Consider the following 19,463-nt stretch of genomic DNA (forward strand, 5'->3'; position numbering starts at 1 on the left):
GCCCAGTGGCTCAGGCTCTGTCCCCACAGACGCAGCCATTGGGCTTCAACGGGAATTTAAACAACAAAAATTATCGAGCTTCAAAACCACACTCCCAAGGTTTGTATCATGGAGGTCAGGGATCATTTGGTCCCAGGTCAGTCCCTAGGAGAAGGTTTGGGCCAGACTGGTGACTCTAGTTTCATTAGCTGTGCAGTGCCACGTGAGTAGGGTCAGAGTCCCAAGTCGTTTCATCCCCATGCGGGGCTGGGAGTTCTGCAAAGGCAGCATGCTCAGCCCCTGGGGAGAAGAGGGAACACCACTCAGTCCCTCACCTCCAGCAGGTGATGCTCTTAGGATCCCAGAGGAGAAAGAAGAGTGTTGTATAATAAACAGTGACCCCTGTGGCTGTTAAGGGGGCTGCACTGATGGGCTCCAAATGGGCAGCCTGTCCAGTTAGCACTGGCCAGCAGGGAGGACTCAGATGGCTTTGCCATCTTCTAAACTGATGTCTGAGCTGCTCCGGAGACACCCTCTGCTATACATGACCCCGGGGAGTCATGGAGGTGCTGAGGCACCAGGGTGATGGACACATAGTAAATACCATAGATTAAACAGAGAGAGGTTTATGCTGCAGAGGCTCCCAATGCGGAGGGCAGCTGCCTAGCTGTGCACTGGAGTTCAGTTCCAAAGCCTATACCCAGGGAGCGTCCGCCCCATTCCTTGGACATTCAGCAGGGGGTCTCCTCTCGTAGCGGAAGGAGCAGGACCCATGCAAAGCACCAACAACATCAAAAGACAGAGCACCCCCATTTTCCCAACCCCCTCCAAAGAGCTCTGAAAGGGGATTGCTGTCTCTTTGGGATTTGGGAGCCATTTCCCACTGTTATTTGCCCAGCTGAGCTGTTTCCAGCTCTCCTACCAACTGTGCATCACTTAGCACTCTCAGGCATTGTCACTCAATCACATCAAGATATTTTGACCCTCCTCTTCCTGCCTGGACAGGATTATCAGCCAGGAACACCTGGCCCCACCTGGCAATCCAGGGACAACAGATGAATCATCTGTTGCCTGCGATAAAGCCAATTGGCCAGAAGGAGAGCACTGTCGGGGCAACACCACAAGGCCCCGAAGATGGGGTCCTTCTGGGAACAATGTGTGCCTGACGACAGCCATGGAGCAGTGAGGCCGCTCTGCCAGAGCCCCATTATTTTCAGTGGAGAAGCCACTGGCTCTGCACAGTCAGGACAAAGGGGAGATTTAAATGGACATTCATTCATGCTCTGGTACTGAGCTGCCCTCGGCTCCCAACACAAAGGGCTGCAGGGCTTGGACCAGGCCTTGTATCTGGAAATATCAATACAGTCAATCAATGCAGCTGCAGACACTTTCATAGGGAAACCCACTGACCCAGAGAACAGGGGGAAATAGACAGCTGTGTGGGTAGGAGGGGGAGAAGAGGAAATGGGTGAAACTACCAGCTTCTATTGCTTCAAAATGAGGGAATAAGTTACAGCATGGGCAGGGCTCTGCCATCTTCTCCAGCACTGTACAGCTCACTTCAGTCTGCTCTCCCCGACCTGGGCTGCCCCGGCTCTGCTAGGCACTGCAGTCCTAACTTACAGCATGCTCTGTGGGTGTGGATCTGAGCCAACAGAGCAGTGAGGGCAGGCCTCACTCATGGACCTGAATATTGTCTGCCTGAGCTCAGGTGGGAAAAGCCCAGTTCCATGATAGCAGAGGTGGGCAAACTACAGCCTGCGGGCCACATCCGGCCCGCAGGACCGTCCTGCCCGGCCCTTGAGCTCCCGGCTGGGAAGGGTAGTCTCTGGCCCCTCCCCTGCTGTCTGCTCTCCCCTGCAGCCTCAGCTTGCCAGCTGCCAGTGCTTTGGGTGGCAGGGCTGCCAGTCCTGGTGCTCTGAGCAGCCTGGTAAGGGGGTGGGGAGTAGAGGGGTTGGATAAGGGGCAGGGAGTGTCGGGGGTCAGTCAGGGGACAGGGAGCAGGAGGCGGTTGGATGGGGCAGAGGTTCTGGGGGTGGGGGGCTGTCAGGGAACAGGGAAGGTTGGAGAGGCGTGGGAGTCCCGGGGGGCCTGTCAGGGGGCAGGGGTGTGGATAGGGGTCAGGGCAGGTAGGGGACAGGAAGCAGAGGGGGTTGGATGGGGGTGGAGGTCCCGGGGGAGGCAGTTAGAGGCGGTCAGGGGACAAGGAGAAGGGGGGTTGGATGGGTCGGGGGTTCTGAGGGAGGCAGTCAGGGGGTGGGAAGTGGGAGGGGGCGGATAGGGGGAGGAGGCCAGGCTGTTTGGGGAGGACAGCCTTCCCTACCCGGCCCTCCATACAGTTTCAGAACCCCGATGTGGCCCTCAGACCAAAAAGTTTGCCCACCCCTGCATTATAGACTCACCCATTCTCATCTCAGACCCTGCCACCCTCTGTGTCCCCTCATTTGTCAGCCATGGTGGGACAGGTTCCTCCCAAATAGGCCAGCAGCGACAGCAGCCACAGAAGCGAGTGGGACTACAGTCTAGGTGCTGTGTTTCGAAATGACAAGTTGCATGAATCCGGACCGCAATGACCATACATAGGCATTGGGCTTTAGCTGCCCTTGAAGAGGTGCCTTCAATACCCACCGGGAGGAGTGAGGACACCCCCTACAGCAACTGCAGGAGTGCCTCATTCCAGTTGCTTACCCAGCCATCTCCCTCTATCACGGGTGCAGGGAATGGCTTCTACTGGTGGGCTATGACACCATACCAGGTGCTTCCATGCCAAAAGGTCAGCATAGGACTAGGCAACATGCCTGGGGGTTGTCGCCACAGGACAGTGCAGGTGGGGCCGAGACAGTGCACACCCCACAGCACAGCCTTCTGAGACCACTGTGCCCCCCAGTGCTTCCTCAGTGAGGTCCCAACACTCAAGCCATGACCTAATAATTTGTTGCTGGCATGCTGAGAAGGGAGATGCTTTACCAGCCCAGCCCTGGCACAGCTGCTGGAGCTACAGTAGGATAGGGCTTGTACAGTGGGATCATTGGTACAATGGGTTTCACCCTTTTATTTAACCCTCTTCCTAACATTTGCAGAATTTCAGCCTTCGTGGGGAAGTGGTGAATGAGTGAATATTCATTAGAGAGACAAGGTGGGTGGGGTAATATCTTTTATTGGACCAACTTCTTAGTTAGTGAAAGAGACATGATTTCAAGCTTACACGCACCTAAAGAAGAGCTCTGTATAAGCTCAAAAGCAAGTCTCTTTCACCAACAGATGTTGGTCCAATAAAAAAGGATATCTCACTGGGATGGAATACACCCCTGAATTCATACCCTACACACTACTGTAATAATCTTTGTATAGGCCAGGGTATGCCTGGTAAACTCATTTGAAAAGTCATAATTTGCTGGTCAGTACTGTCTGGATAAAATATGTGTGGCAACATTATATATGAAGTTATAAGATTTCCCTGTATGATGTTCACAACTCATATAGCACCAAACTGATCAAACAGGCTTCTCTGGAACAAAGGAGTGTATGTTTGCCTTAATTTGCATTTAAGCATTAAGGAGAGTCATCAAGCAGGAAAGGAAAACAAAAGAAGCTCGAACAGTGGAAAAAAACAGCAGGGAACCTCCTTCCATACAGACGCTTTGTCTCCTAGTTCCCAGCTGGAAATGTTTTTTGCAAGAGGGGGACTGAAACTATAAAAGAAGGGGCAAACACCCCAAGACACCCCTCTCTCCCCCCTGCCCATCACATTCACTACACCTGAAAAGACAAAAGCAAACAGCCGTTGGACTTTGTGGGGAGCAGTCCTGACCTGAAGCATTTGGTCAGTAACATTGCTTGATGCATGTGGTGAGAAATTTTGCTTGAATCTAATATAGTTCATTAAGTTAAAATTCCTACTAGTGCTTATCTTTTTTTTTCTTGTAACCATTTCTGATTTTTATGACTCATTACTTGTACTCACTTAAAATTTGTAGTTAATAAATTAGTTTTATTGTTTGATCTAATCCAGTGTGTTTAAACTGAAATGTCTGGGTAACTCTATTTAAGATAGTAAGGTGATATATTATTCCCTTAAAGGAATAACAAGGATTTAATATATCTGTACAGTCCAGGAGAGGGCTGGGCAGTATAGGACATACATGTCTGGGGGGAAATCCAGAACTGGGGGCGTGTTGGGGTCATGCTGCTCTATAAACAAGGCTGGTGAGAGCCAGGGTGTAACTGGCAGGCTGCGATTGCACACAGACACTCAGGGTGTAGTTGGCATGCTGGAAGGCTGTCTGTGAATAAATCAGGTGGGAGCTACTTCAACAAGGCACTGTAAGGCATCCAGGGTCGCAGGGCAGTGGTGACACAGCCCCCCCGCCTCCCACTGGTCTGAATTGTACCCTGGTATCTCACACTCACCCACCTTGTCTCTCTAATATCCTGGGACTGACGCAGCTTCAACAACACTGCAAACAGAAATGAATATTCATTAGCTAACTTCATCCATGGAACCATTTAGGAGGTTAGCCTTGAGAATGAATCCGGCACAGAACTGACACGTGATTTGGGAATGGGTGGGCTTGGGCTTGTGTCAGTTGCTGTTTAACTCCCACACACCATTACACTTGGCTCCTTTTTACAGTATAAGTGAAGGGTCAAGTTAAAGATAAGGCACCTCAAAGGAAAACTCACCGCTCTTCGGGGAACAACGCTTTCCTTCTCTACATCACATTACAAAAAGGAGAGATAGTCACAGCAAAAACACGATCAACCTTACACACCCCACTGAACAGTGTTCCCACCTCACACTCATCCCGGGTCCTGTTCTGAGGGTGTAAAGACACAAGCTCATTCTGCCGGGCCCTGTTCTGAGACATATGTACCAAGGGTTAAAGGAATTTGATTCTTTCTGGGGATGAGGAGAAGAAGCTTGTCACTTTGATCATCATTAAAAAATGACAACGTTTCAGGGAAGATGCGTCCCCAGAGCACCCACGGGAGATGTAGCAGTGTGTGCCATTTCCATTTGTGTTCATGTTGTTTACACCTGGCTCTTCTGAAACATTATCAGCTAGAGGCAGAGAGAAACTCTTTACAGATGGGGTCAGAAAGAACAATGGAAATAGAACACTAGCAATGAATACATCCTTCACGTGGCCAAACATCACACCCGGTTTCATCAGGCCAACTTAATGCTTAAGGCCCACTCCATAACCAGAATCTAATAGCACTCAGGATTACAGCTTAGGAGAAGTGGTGACACAGAGAGAATGTGTGTTAGAACAGCTGCCACCCTGATGGAAAGGGGTGTAGCTGAAAGAACAGAGCTGCCTGTAATAAAAATAGTTCCTTATCATGAGTTACAGTTTGTTTATGTTGCCCTTCGAAAGTGAAACCCCGCAGATGGTTGCAAAGGCAAAGTTAGAAATTTAATAGATGAATTCTCTGCATTTACAGGCTTTTCCTGTTATCGGGGCTAAGGGACAGGGCTTCATATTCACAGACTGTGATGTGCTTTTTCTTGTGCCAGTGATCAGCAAGGCAGTAAAACTAACAAATGACTACAGCTGGAAGTGCTTCCCAGAACTAGAACCCAGCAATCTTGCCCCCCCCCCCCCAGTGTCCTCCTACTGCCTAGCAATTAGTTGCACTCAGGAGAATTTCTTTGTTTTCCCATTTTTCAATTTTTTTTTTTAAAAAGCCCTTGGAAAAAAATAACATGTGATCATGTGTCAGGACCCCAGATACAAGGCATGGGGTGAAGGGTGGGGCCTGGGTTGGAGGGGACTCCGTAACATGACCTGAGTTCAGTCTAGAGGGTCAAGGCCAGAAGCAGTAGTCTATACCAGTGTCACACCATAGGCACAGCTTGGTGTCAAGATTGACGTCCAGGTCAGAGCCAAATGAACCAGCCAAAGTAGGGTTAGCAGAAAAGAGGCAGGACGAGATATCAGGAGCAGAGCAGGAACCAGAACCAAGAGCAAAACCAAGTACCAGGAGGGCAGTGAAGGCTCTGTTTACAGCAGTAAGTCAGGGATCCACCTGGTTGCACAGACAGCCTCCAGCTGTTTCCTCTACGCCTTAAATAGCATGCCTCGGCCAATCAGGCATGCTCCACCTTGCAACACTAACAAAGTACTTTCAAAGTAGGGGTTTTCTTTAATGGACTTTTATATATACATATAGAAACACTCACAATTCGTACCTCTACTTGTCCTGTTTTCCTAGCAGTCAACCCAACTTCTTTTCTTGTACCTCCCTCTCCATAAATACATTTTCTATTTTCCTAGTTCCAGTAGTTGACACATAAGAACTCACACAATGTTCCTTTAAAGGAAACAAACACCCAAAACAAACAAAAAAGCTATAATCAGAAGAGATGTGGGGTTTGTTTAGTTTAGCTTTTATGCAAGAACAACATTGTGGTTAGTCTCTTTTATTTTCAGTTTTTCACTTTATATATTTTATTGGTCTGAACTACTCTAACAAGCAGAGAATCACAGCTTAACCACCTCGTACTGCATTTGGAGCTACCTGGCTCCCCTCAGGCTGCGTTCTACTTCCATCAGGTTCAGCCTGACTAAAAATACTGCCAAATAACTAATCAGCTTCCATAACAGGGGATTTTTTTCCCCTCACATCACAAAGCAGGAATGAAAGGGAGCCCAAACAATTTGCCTTTTGCATTTCTAATGTCTCTGACCTGTAACAATGCAAACAGAACCCAAAAATGCATTTCCATTTTAAAAAAATGTTCAAGTTCCATCCTGCATCTTGGGTATGCAGAAGACATTCACCATAGGTGTAGTGGATGTGCCGCTTTTCACTTGCTAAACCGGAATCTAAACTATAAGCTAAGAAAGCAGGCTCAGGGCAGAGGATAGTTAAGGGTGTAAGATCTGTTACTTGTTTTGAAAGCTTTACAGCACCTGTCAAAGAAAAATAGCTGACACAGATTTTTGACATGTGGGGCTCAACGCTGGCCCTGCTCCTGCATGTGGACGCAATGGAACCAAATCCAGCCCCCAGCAAGGAGTTTTTGAAGTTAGATCAGAACTATTCAGCTAGGCAGCAGGATGGCCCAGGGCATTGTGAAGAGCATGAGGACTGGAATAAACACACAGTTGTGGCCTTTGAAATGATGTATCTTTCCTACCCCAGCCAGTCAAAGAAAAGATTTTATTCCTCCTCCCCCCACCATCCTTTCAACTAACACAAGCTTGCAAGTAGCTCAGGGACTCTGGTGCTGCAGATGACAGATGATCATGAACCAGAAAAATATAATAAAAAATCGAGGCCAGAAACATCAGGGTATCCTCAGATTGAATCAAGTTGCAGCCACTGTGCAGTAATGTAAGTTTCTACATTAGAATTCCTTCTATACTTCACAAGGCTGACAAGAGCCACTGCTTTTAGGGAGATTCCCTCCCCACCTTTAATTTTATTTATTTATTTTTGAATAATTAACTGGGTAGACTCATGAAAGAATTTATTTCCATGCTACTTTGGAAGCACTTTTACAGTTTGCTGTCACTACCTGATTTCCACAAGCTATGCAGTCATTTAAGGTTTGCGTATCTACTCCTCTCTACTGTACAGAAGAAAGCATTGGTCAATCATGCCTATAAAAACAGACGGCATAACTAGCTGGGGGCCTGCAAACGTACCCCCAAGCCACGAAGCGTCCTAACTGTAAGGTAAGAGCACGACATGCTGGAGAGACTGTAGTAGTGATAAGCTGCTAAGGGTTAGTCAGAGGCAAAACCCTGCAGTCCTTACTCAGTCAGAACTGCCAAAGAAATCAACAGTGAGAGCTCTCTTAGGAGCTCCCCTGCCTGATTTGAATCACATGTCAGCCTGTCCAGGCTTTCGGGGCTCACCCAATATTAGCTCCTTGGATTCCTGATTGTCAAAATCCTTCCATCCAGCCTCTACGCTGCTCAATGCTCTTTGTGCGACTCCCATTAGCATTGATATTGACATAACATTAAGGGCCAGGCATTTACCTTAGGTGGACAAGTCTTCATGTGTCAGGCAGAGAGCAAGGGACACAGACAGGGTGAGGGTGGCAGAGCTGCCAGAGGAGATCAAGAACAAAGCAAAGCCTATTGCACACAGCAGCACCAGCCCAGAAACGTGTCTGAGAGAGAAGCTGCAACACTACTGGCCTCTTTATGCTAAGGGATGGGGAGAAGGGGGTGGCTACCTTGACTGACAGCCGCCGAGGCCGTATTTTAATTCAGTGCCATTTTCGTAAGTGAAATATTTGTCTCGCCTGTACTGGATTGGGATGGGATTCCTCGGCAGCCGCGGGGGCGTTGATACAAACGTTTCGCACAGATGTCACACCTCCCGAAAGCTGCTGTGAGCAGGACCAGAGTGCTGCTGAGCCATAGGTCCCTGTGCTTTAGCTCTGCCCCTCAGCTTGAACGCTGGAGACCTGCGCACTGAGTGAGGCAGGGGTCCTGTGCAAAAAATTGTATGTGACCACGGCATCAAAGCCTGCCATACTGTACACGCACAAAGGGAGCAAGGGCAGCCTGAACATCTGGCGCATGGCCTAACTCCACTACTTGACTTTGCAATTATGACAAACTTTGAAAATAGCGTTTGGTATCTAATGTATAGAAAATTGTGTGTTTATATAAACACAGACACTCCCCAAGCAGCGCCTCCTGTAGCAAGGGGGGAAAGCAGCATCCACAAAGGCTTCTGTGGCCTTTGCACAGCAGCTCCAATTTGGGAAGCTCTCAGATATCACGGTGATGGGAACCAGGGGAAAGGAACCCCAAAGATTAGGCAGGATAGCGTGATAAAAGGTGAGGTCGCCCAGCTTTCATTTGCCAAGCAGGCTGTGATTTCCCTGCCCAGATAGTTAAAGTGCAGAGGCAGTGCTCTAGAGAGGAGAGTCAAGCAATGGACCTCCCCACAGCATCAGTGTCTAGGCCATCATGCCAGCGACGTGTTAACAAAGAGACAGAGCCCGCTGAATAATATAATCAGCCGTCTCCCACAGGCCCCCAGTTCCTCCTGGAATGCAACAGGGATACATAGTTTCTCTGTAATGTTTCCTATTGCTCTGAATAAAGGCCCCAGTAATTATTGGGAGAGGTCAGTGGTACTATTCAGCCTATGTAATACATCCACAATGGGTCTGTGCCAAACAAGTGCCATGGCAGCTGGGTCATTCACTAGTGGGCCTTCAGGCAGCTGAGCAATCTTGTGGCCGCTTCCTCATTGCAGGTGCTCAGGATGTCAGCCACCTCTCATTTGCAAGGGGACAGCTGCACAGTTTAACTCCTGATTCATTACTATCTTTGCAGATGGCAGCTGTGAATGTTTTCACTGCCAGCATTTGGGCTGGAATCAGGGCTGTGCCAAGCTATAAGAGACCCAGTGATGAGATAGGAGACGTCTCTGCTATATAGGGCTTGCAAATTAATTGAAAATTGGCTCTGGAAGAATTTGAACCAACCACATAGTCACTCACAGGAGAGACAAGCAGAAGATAGAATTTTGTTTTAACCTTAAAATATATTAGTGGTTCCCACCCATTAAGTATCCCAGCTCCGTCCTGGCTCCCAGGACCAGGAGACTGTTCTTGGGCTCCCATTGAGCCATTCACAGCACTAGTGTACTTACCTTCTTTCTTTAATAGTGCAATTACACAGAATGCAGCAAGGCAGGAGTTTCCCACTCTCGGTAGTCTGGACTTTACATTCCTTCCTCTCAGCCTCTTCCTTCCCCTCTGAATCAGGCTCAGTCCCAGGCTCTCCAGTTTCATTTTACTCTAGGAAGTTGGTCATTTCCCAGGCACAGGGTTGTGTTTTTATTGAACTCACGTCCAGTGAACAGAACTGGTCTAAATAGGCTCACTGTTCATTTCACTTGCAGCAAAAATATGGCACTGCAAAGTATTTTAGATTAAATGTTTTCCTTAATGTTTTGTGGACAAACTTCATGTTTATAAAAACGAGGGAGGTTGCATTGGCTTGAGCTCAGGAAGGGGGCGGGGGTGGTGGATGGGACAGGCACTGTGCAAGTTTCCTTCTCACACTTCCTGCACGCTGTATAATTGCTGGTGCACTTCCAGTGCTTTTACCCTGCTGCCATCACCCCCAGTCCTCCAATCTGAGTTACCTCAGTGCTGACCTGCAGCAACCTCTTCTATTCCAACCTACTGCCACCCCAAGCTCACTCTTGCAGGGAGGGATAGCTCAGAGGTTTAAGCATTGGCCTGGCTAAACCCAGGGTTGTGAGTTCAATCCTTGAGGAGGCCATTTAGGGATTGGGGCAAAAATTGGGGATTGGTCCTGCTTTGAGCAGGGGGTTGGACTAGATGACCTCTGAGGTCCCTTCCAACCCTTATAGTCTATGATTCTATGACTCCTGGCCTGCAACACACTGAAAATTCCTGAGGAAATCACAGGCTGGGGGTGTCTGACCATGGTCCACTTTTCTACTCTAAGATAGATTTGCCTGGTTCTCGGGAAGGGGTCAGCCAGAGAAACTACACAGTCTACAGAACCATTCATGAAACCATGTATTAGTGCCACAGTTTCAATCAGCAGAGGTGATGCACAGCCCAGCTGAAAACACCCCCTCACACCCCCCTTTTACTCTGTTAATCCTCTGCTTGGGGTGGACAGGGTAAGAGGTTCCAGTCATAGCTGTTGTATAAATCTGATCCCTAGCCCATCTCCCCCTTCCCCACCCACTGAGATGGGGTTTCTAGGTTAAAGAGCAGGAAGGTGCTCTGGAAAAATTGACAGTTGCTATTTGCAAACAAGTGAGCCAAGTTTACTGTCAACAGCAATGATCCTTATCAACCAGCCAAGTTAATTGAAGCTGCTCCTTCTGCTGGGAACAAGACAAGGTCATCCTGGCTTACCGCCTAGAACCAGCGGCGTTGGAAGTCCAGGGTGCCCAGACAGGGGTGGCAGGGCTGTTTCTAGCACCTCCAGGCAGTTGAAAGATCTGGAAGCTTGGCCCCCGTCACTTATTGCTGGGTGATTCAGCAAAGGGAGTCTGGGATTAACTGGTAGTGATTGTTCCTAGAGGGAACAAGAGCTGGTCCAGTTACCCATTTCCTGATCCTATTATTAGGCGCTGCTCATGGACAGAGCCAGACCCAACACCCTTACATCAGAGGGACTGTCTCTTTTTCTTCTCCCCCCTCAGTTTTTTCTGTATTCTTCCACTGGGAAAAAATATCGGTACACCACAACTGTGACAATCTTGCTTTTTTGGCTCTGTGTTATGGCCACAGTTGCAGTCAGCAGAGGTGCTCAAGTTCTCAGCTCCTGGGTTCAGTGCTTACTTTGTGCCAGGGCTGAGCCCTGGCACTTCTAGGCTTGGCAGTTCATAGCCCCAGCACCTCTGGGTTTGGCGCATCAATTATGTATGAAAAGAATTACTTGAGCCCCGGCACCTCTGCCATTACAAATTAAGCACTGTCTGGTTTAAAAAGCGGGGGAAGGGAGGCTGGCGGTAGGATACATTCTGCAAGGGGCCCTTGACTTTGGAATTCACTCCCTCCTAACCAGAGGTGAAAGTAAGCTGGTACGCCCCGGTAGGGCGTATGGCAAGAGCCGGTGCACCGTAGTGGGGCAGCCCGGCTTCCCCAGGGGGCAATTTAAAGGGCCTGGGTTTCCCAGCAGTGGCTGGAGCCCCAGACCCTTTAAATTGCCTCCAGAGCCCCGCTGCTGGAGCCCTGGGGTAGCGGCTGCAGGGCTCTGGCAGCTATTTAAAGGACCGGGGAGGTAGAAGCAGGGGAGCCGTGGGCCCTTTAAATAGCCCCCAGAGTGCTGGGGTAGCGGGGGCTCCAGGGGCTATTTAAAGGGCCGGGGTTCCAGCTGCCTCTGCCGCCCCAGTCCTTTAAATAGCCGCTGGAGCCCCGCCGCTTCCGCAGGGCTCCCGCGGCTATTTAAAGGGCCAGGGCAGTAGAAGAGGGGAGCCCTGGGTCCTTTAAATAGCCCCTGGAGCCCCGGGCTGCTGCTGCTGCTACCCTGGTGGGGGGGGGCCCACTTACCTTACAGGGTGGGCTGGGGCTGGCTCTTACCCCCTCAACCCCGCCCCTTCCGGGGGCCAGAGCTGGCTCCAGAGTACCGGTAAGTCACTCGACTTACTTTCACCCCTGCTCCTAACCCAAAATAGCTTGCGTCAGTGGATCGTTAGGTTATGCTACGAGGGCCATGCATTGTCCTGGCTGTTCGGGGAGGATTGAGATGCATGGGACTAGATAGGTTTCAGTTGTATTTCAGCTGGCCAGTGGGCATGGAAGTGGGGTGGGGCGGGGTGAGAATGGGGTTGAGCTATTTCGGTCCTTGATTTTGTAGGAACTGTAGCTTTTAAATGATGTTGGAGTGCCTAGAGCTGAGTGGCGCCTTTGGCAAATGGAAAGGCAACTTATCAGCACAGGAAAAAATAGTTGAATTGCTTTTGTTGTTGTCACAGACTCCAGGGATTTTATTCCCAGCTTTGATGTGCGGTGCTCAAGCGAGGGACAGTATGTGCACGACTCAAGGCAGGACTGGCTGGAACGCAGTCCTGACAGAACCACCACATGAAGCAAAGCTGTGCTGGTGGGTTTGACTTGAGTTTCCCTCAGGGATTTCCAGAGAGCGCGAACCCATGTGACGGAGACCCCAATGGAGCTACTGTTCCATTGGCAGCTTAGGAAGCAAGTAACCCAGCTCCCCCTGCTCCACTCCCAGGAGAGCAGAGGTGACGAGAGTGTTGCCAGCAGAACAGCCTGTAGCGTGACACAGGCCTGACAGTAGCTGCAAAGCCCAGAGGAAAACAACCCCATCTAGGGGATTTACAGGGCTTTGTATCTTGAGAGCTGAGGATTTTTTTCTTAAATAGATCTCCATGCGTCCTGTTTTCCAGCCTTTCCCTGCATCATACTCCAGTGCTCAGTAAATAAGCTCTGGGCTCACGACAGACCATTTGGCAGTATGGGATGGGGATTGCTGGCTGAGCCTAACTGGCCCGGTTCTGCACATTGACTAGTTTGTACCACTAGGGAGGGCATCTGTTCCGGTTCCCCTCCTGTTGGCAAATCCCCCCTGTAGATTCCTTTTGTTCATCTCCCGTAAGGGGAGGGGGAAATGAGAGACAGCAGCAGAAGAGCACCTCAGGCAACACTTTATGGGGAAAACTGACAGTCATGACATGTGGGGGCCAGCACAGAAACCAGGTCTCCTCTCCACCCTGGGAGGCGTCCCCGGCCGTTCAAAAATCACATATCCCATCCTCTCAACTTTCCCCAGTCACTGGTCCAGAGAGGTTGCCAGCTGGGGGTGGTGTGGGGGGGGTGGGGGTTATAACTAGTTGGGGATACATAGCTGGGTTTGGGGCTCTTTGTTTTAAGAACTGATTGATTACTTTGTAGCTGCTTCTCAAACTCAGCTTGCTATTGACAGTTGTTCCTGCTTCCAGAGCCAAGTTCAGAGTGAGAAACTACCATTGCATCAAGCAGTTGTTCCTGAAGCATTGGTACATCCCCCAACACTGGCCTACAGGCTTTTGTGACTGGGACTCCAGCCTTCTCCTGCCTGGGTGCAGGACCCTGAGCACTGATTCTGCTCACACCTCCCACATGTGACTGCATGTGAGCCAAACCGTAAAGAAGCTTAAGGTACTGCACCCACCTCTGTTGTGATTGGATCATGCTCTGCATAGAGTAGAGTGCACCCAAGTGAATGAGAAGACGTGGGCACTAGGTGGGCTAGAGGGTATACATAGAAAAGCCCTAATATCTATTAATTCATCCCTAGGGCCCAAGAATCTCGAAACCATTGCCTAGGAACCAACAAGTTGATCACCTCCCTCTCTGTGGTGATGTTCTACAACCCAAATTGGGGACAAGGGGGAATTGCAATGAGGAAAAGGTAAGATTCTCACATGCTGGATTATGTAAGGGTCTCAAGGTCAGCAACGGCTTATCTGGATGTTTGTTTATCCAGAGAGGTCAACTTCTGGCCATGGACTATCTTTAGCAAAATTATTTCACAAATGTACCCAAATGCCCTGCCTGATTAAGCTCCAAAGGGGAGCTCAGGCGAGTGCGGTTGGGGCAATTAGTTCCCCCAACCACAATCAGCTTTAAACTTATCAAGATCTTTGATGGGTGAGGTGTGCGTGTGAACGTCCATGTGAGCATCCCAGCTAGCCAGCCCGCTCACTGCAGCTCCACCCTTAGCTTTGTGGCTGGAACTTACTGCAATGCCCTGGAGGCCCCAGTCACTGGGCTCACTTCACTCTGACGGACATGTGCATGAAAGTGGAAGCTGGGCCTCTCCCAGCTGCACAGCCTACTCTGTATAAACTGTAGACACAGATTCTGCAGCTCCACAGGGAGACGTGGAGGTGCCTCTTACCTCTTCCAATGACTCCGCGAGCAAGTTACATTTGGTGACAACTGGTTGGTGTTCTAATAGGCTCCGCAATAGAGGGGCAAGAAATGGAGAGGGCTGAACAGGGATTAACCGGGCTTCTCCCATTAGACTCAAAGGCAATTAAATAGCCAACCCCCTTTGCAGCCCTTTGTAAATGCAACCCTCAAAGCTGAATAGTTTGGAAGCTTCCCTCACCCCCTCCCAGGTGCACATGCACTTTCAGCCTTTGTCTGTTTGCACACCTTCCATGCGAGACTGTTTCCATTCCAGAGGCAGAGTCACCGTGCTTGATCCCGGGCCAATATCTCACCTGACAACAAATGGGCCCTTGGGAGACCTGACCGGCTGACCTTGGCACTTCTACACAGCTTGAGCATTGTTTATACACAGGCAAAACCTCACTGACATCTGTACAACCTCTGCAAGTAAAACAAAAGCTGGAGCACGCATTCAGGGAACGGCGTTGGGGGTTTTGTGAAATTAAGACAGAGGCAGGAGGCTCGGGTGTCTAGTATGAGAATTTGTATGAATAATAATCTAACTCTTTCTGTTGCTGTAGGTAGAGGTTAAAGTAGTCCTCACCTTCCCCAGTCCAGTTCACCTCCATTGCCTATAGGCTGCCTCGAGTACTGATGCGCCAGGCAAAATATCTCCAAGTGTGAGACAAAGTGTTTCATAGGACCAGAGCGCCCCAGGCAGCAGGCCAATAGGACAATGTCCCAGGGTGGTGGAGCTCCCCAGCCAGGGGTCATGAGAATACACAGACAACACTTAATACAATTCCCTGTGTGCCCCGTCGCTCCCTTTTGAGCACTCCCCCAGTTGTAGTTCATTTAGTCAATAAGTAAATTCGGTACAGCTGGTAACCACCCTCCTGTTGCACCTAACCCAGAGAAACCCCCATTGGCATAGAGCCAGGCCCACAGCCTCCCCCTAACTGCAGATCAGTGCAGCATAAACAAACAGGAGAGTGTGACAGTGGGGGTGCTCTAACCCAGCCAGTCACCTCTTTGCCATTCAGGAGTTTGGTGGTCAGCAACTCACAAGGAGAAGGGTAGGCAGTTAGGATGGGAATTCAATGAGTACCTAAGTGCCTTGGAAGCACAAGTCCCATAGATCTCAGATGGGAACTCCAATGGGGCTCCTAAGTCACTTAAGTGCTTTTGGAAATCCCACCCTAAGACAGTAGCTTTCACCCACACTGCATCCCCGAGCCACTAGCAAACCCTCCCAACTGAGTGTACAAACCCCGCACCCGGGTGTCCCTGCTCTCCTCTGCCCCACTGGAATGCAGATACCTCTACTGGGGGAACAGCACATGGCAATGCCATACAGCCCTTCAAGTGGGGAAGGTTGTGGAATTAGGAGTCCGTAATTAATTGATATTACAGGAGCAATTGGGAGAGGCAGAATGTCGTTCACCCTGGTTGGACTTTGACCAGGACATCATGGATTTTAACTGAGCACAAGCAGTCAGAACTTTGATTTTACGTCTCATGTGAAAGACACAGCTTCCAGCAGCACAGCGACCCCTATGGCCCTGCTGGGCTGCTTTAGTGCTGACAGAAGGAAGAGTGCCAGCAAAAAATATATTGCAGAAATTTATTCTGTCCACTGGAACGTGCCCTCTTCTCCTGCTTTATGTAACTGCATAAACATCCTCTCTCTTTTCTTATATCCATTCAGACACATGCACCTATTTATAGATTGGGTTGACGCAGATTTGGAAAAAGGCAGAGGATAACTAGGCTATTTTTAGATTTATCGTGTAGCCAGTGTAGGGAAATAGGCTTGGCTGGCTAACACTGGCTACTTCAAACACAACAAGTCATACCCAGCCTTCAGAATAAATTCATTATTCCCCTCAGTGGGTTGAACGGGAAGCATGTGTATGCCCCGTCTGAGCCCAGACAAGATAGGAGTGGGGAGCTGAGTGTGTAGGAAAGGGGCGTGGTGATGGGTCAGAGTACACTGAAGAGGGACAGGAACATGACCGCACTTAAACCAACAAACACTAATACATTACCTGAATAGCGAGCCTATTCACCGTCTAATAGTACATCTTCCACAGACAGCACGTTCCCTTTGCAGAGCCCTGCACAAACATTGACTCATTAATCCCGACAAGCCACTCACACATTGGAAGTAGGTTGGCACCACCCACTTTGAAGAAACTGAGGCACAGCAGTGGTGCCAACACCACCATGAGTCAGTGGCAGAGGCAGGATTTTGACTCAGAAGTTCCTGGCTCCTAGTCCCTTTCTCTAACCACTAGACAAAATTGGGTCTCAAGAAGCAGCCTTATTTTGTTAGTCCTTGTCTCTGAGGTCACCAGCAACATCAAAGATTGTGGCTAAGCTGTAAAGAGCAAGTGGCCTCAGGGGACCAATCAGAGGTGGCAAGGGATGTAGCTATTTCCAGATTTCCTGCCTGAGCAGGAGAAATTAAGATGAATCAAATGGATTTATCATCCATCCTGCTGCATAAACAGAGATGTTGTTTTGTATTTTCCAATCACATGTCACAGGCACTCCCCAAAACAGTGACGACTGGCTAGGCACTAACAACTTGCACCCAGAGTCTCCTCAGTCCAGGAAACACAGTGACACACACACTCCCTTAGTCTGCCTTGGAGACAAAATACGACAGACCCACATTAGCCAGAAAATCAACGTTGGATGTAGCCAGAAAGCCTCTAACCACATATCCCACAGTTCTCCTGGGTTCAGAAGGGAAGTGACACATTGAGGGACAGGAAGTTAAGGGAAAGGGAAAGGAATGTGTCAGGAAGGATGTGTTATTGGATGAAGACACAATGAGGAAAGCTAACTACAACCTGTCTGTTCACCATGAGATGTGGTAGGGGAGTCATTTCCCACACTGAGAACCAAAGGACCTTCTCTCATATGAGGAGGATCCCGGGAGACCCTCAGTCACCAGACCTTCCTTCTCACATTGCCAACTCCCATTGTACCCATGTCTTCCACTGGGAGCTGCCAGCAATCCTCTATTTCTCCCATCATTTGTAGAAGTTTCCGACTCTTCCCCTAGGTCATCAGGTGAGATGCTTCTGAGGTTTGGGATTCATGCATTAATGCACCTACCAGACAGGGAACCAACAGCACAAACACTTTGGTGACCAATAAGAGCAGTCTCTGGGGCGACTCCCCAAGAGGGAATGAGGAGGGACATGATAAGAGTCTTTAAGTACGTAAAAGGTTGTTATAAAGAGTAAGGTCATACATTTTTCTCCTTAACCACTGAGACAGGACAGGAAGCAATGGGCTTAAATTGCAGGAAAGGATATTTAGGTCAGACATTAGCAAAAACGTCTTAAGTGTAAGGGTAGTTAAGCACTGGAACAAATTACCTTGGGAGGTTGTGGATTCTCCATCACTGAAGGTTTTTAAGAACAGGTTAGACAAACACCTGTCAGGGATGGTACTTAGTCCTGCCTCAGTGCAAGGAACTGGATTAGATGACTTACTGAGTTCCCTTCCAGTTGTACAATACTATGATTGTCTGACAGCTCGGATCCTCAGGCTTGTAACTGTAATATGTCCACGTGCCCTCAGATTCCTGTCATGGGCTTGTCTCACTGCAGCATACTGGGTTGTTTGCTAGTTTTCTCATATGCCCTGGGGTTGTTAACTGCGTCTCACAGTCCTGCATCCCTTGACTTCAGACTCTTGGAATTGCCCAACCCCAGCCTCTTTCCCAACAGATTTAGGATTGCATGAACAATGTGTCTCTTGCTATCCAGGCACACGAAGCCTGTCACCAGACTATCCCTGGTTAACTTGCTGAGCCTGCACCTTAAAAAAAATAAAAATCATGAATACAGTACAACAAACTCTCCTGCCCCACGAGGCCCATTGACACGAGCGCCCTTCAGAGCAGGAACCACTCCTGCTGCCTTCAACAGGAAGATTCTACAGCATTCTACCACAGAAGGGGGCCTGGATCTCTGTCCCCAGAGGGGCCACTAATTCCTAGAGCTCTAATTCTGTACAGCTCCACGCAGCTGTTTGAAGTCACTCAACCTGCTAAGGTCCTCAGCTAATTCTTCTGGGTGTATCAGATACCTCAAAAGTAGCCATGACCCTGCTATCTCCCTAGGTCACGCCACGGCCCTGCCAGGGAAGGCTTGGGAGGTACAAAGTGTTCATGTGTGGAAGTGGGACAAGCGCAGCTGGCAGGACAATGGAATTTCCATTCCAGGGGAAGTTCCAACATTTCAAAAAGTTGAAATTTTGAGCTTTTCTGTGGAAGGGAAATTTCAAAAACTTTCAGTTGGGAAACATTGAAACATTTCACTGTGGAATTGTTGAAACGTTTCATTTTGATGTATTTCATTTTGACTTTTATATTATTACTTAATATTTGATATTAACTAGATAAATGTAATAAAATATTTTACAAAAAAACGCCTAAATGAAATGAATGGAAATGAGAAAGTCAGAACGAAACGCTTCAATGCTTTCCTGTTGAATATTTAATTGAAATATACGGGTTGCTCCAAAACTGTTCCATCAAAACATTTCAACCTATTCTAGTGATAAGCCCTAGGATATCATCTGGGCAAGTCCATATGGGCAGCCATTCCACCAGGGTGAGTGATTGTGGCTGGCAAGTCCAGGCAGCCTCAGAGCATGCATAGTGAGCCTGGGCAGCTGTGATGCCAGCCAGATGAATCTATGTCCACGTCTGACTCATGCCAACTGAACGACTCCGTTCCAAACCAAACGGGAACATTCTCTCTTTGTTTGAACCACTGCAGTTTTATGCCATTGTATCCAGTAGCTCCAGAAGGTGAGGGAACCAGTGGCAAAGGGCACGTGGGTACCACACTCCCTGGCAGGGAACTCCTCCTGTAGGGGATTTGCAAAGCAGCACATGAATTCACTAGTACTTTGTGCCCTTTCATTTCCAGTCACTCTCATTCACTTTACTAAACTGCTGCCCTCTGGCCCTGCCTTGTTTCAGTGAGGACTCATGGGCCCAGCAGAGAGACTGGGAGCAGATCCTGACAGCACCCATGAAGTGCTCTTCCTTCAGCAGCAAAACAGATTCCTTTCTTCATCCCCTTCC

The 19,463-nt window shown here is 49.0% G+C and overlaps 1 protein-coding gene across 2 annotated transcripts in view; it reads right to left on the reverse strand.

The window, feature by feature from the left end:
- IP6K2 (inositol hexakisphosphate kinase 2) overlaps positions 1-9,800 on the reverse strand; it is an 80,155-nt gene extending 70,355 nt beyond the window's left edge. For both annotated transcript variants that reach the window (XM_073351434.1, XM_073351433.1), the window contains exon 1: positions 9,613-9,800. The gene's annotated coding sequence lies outside the window, so the exon portion shown is untranslated. The remainder of the gene's footprint in view (positions 1-9,612) is intronic.
- Between the last annotated feature and the right edge of the window lie 9,663 nt (positions 9,801-19,463).

The sequence above is a fragment of the Lepidochelys kempii genome, chromosome 7 (genome assembly GCF_965140265.1).
Source record: "Lepidochelys kempii isolate rLepKem1 chromosome 7, rLepKem1.hap2, whole genome shotgun sequence".
NCBI lineage: Eukaryota > Metazoa > Chordata > Testudines > Cheloniidae > Lepidochelys > Lepidochelys kempii.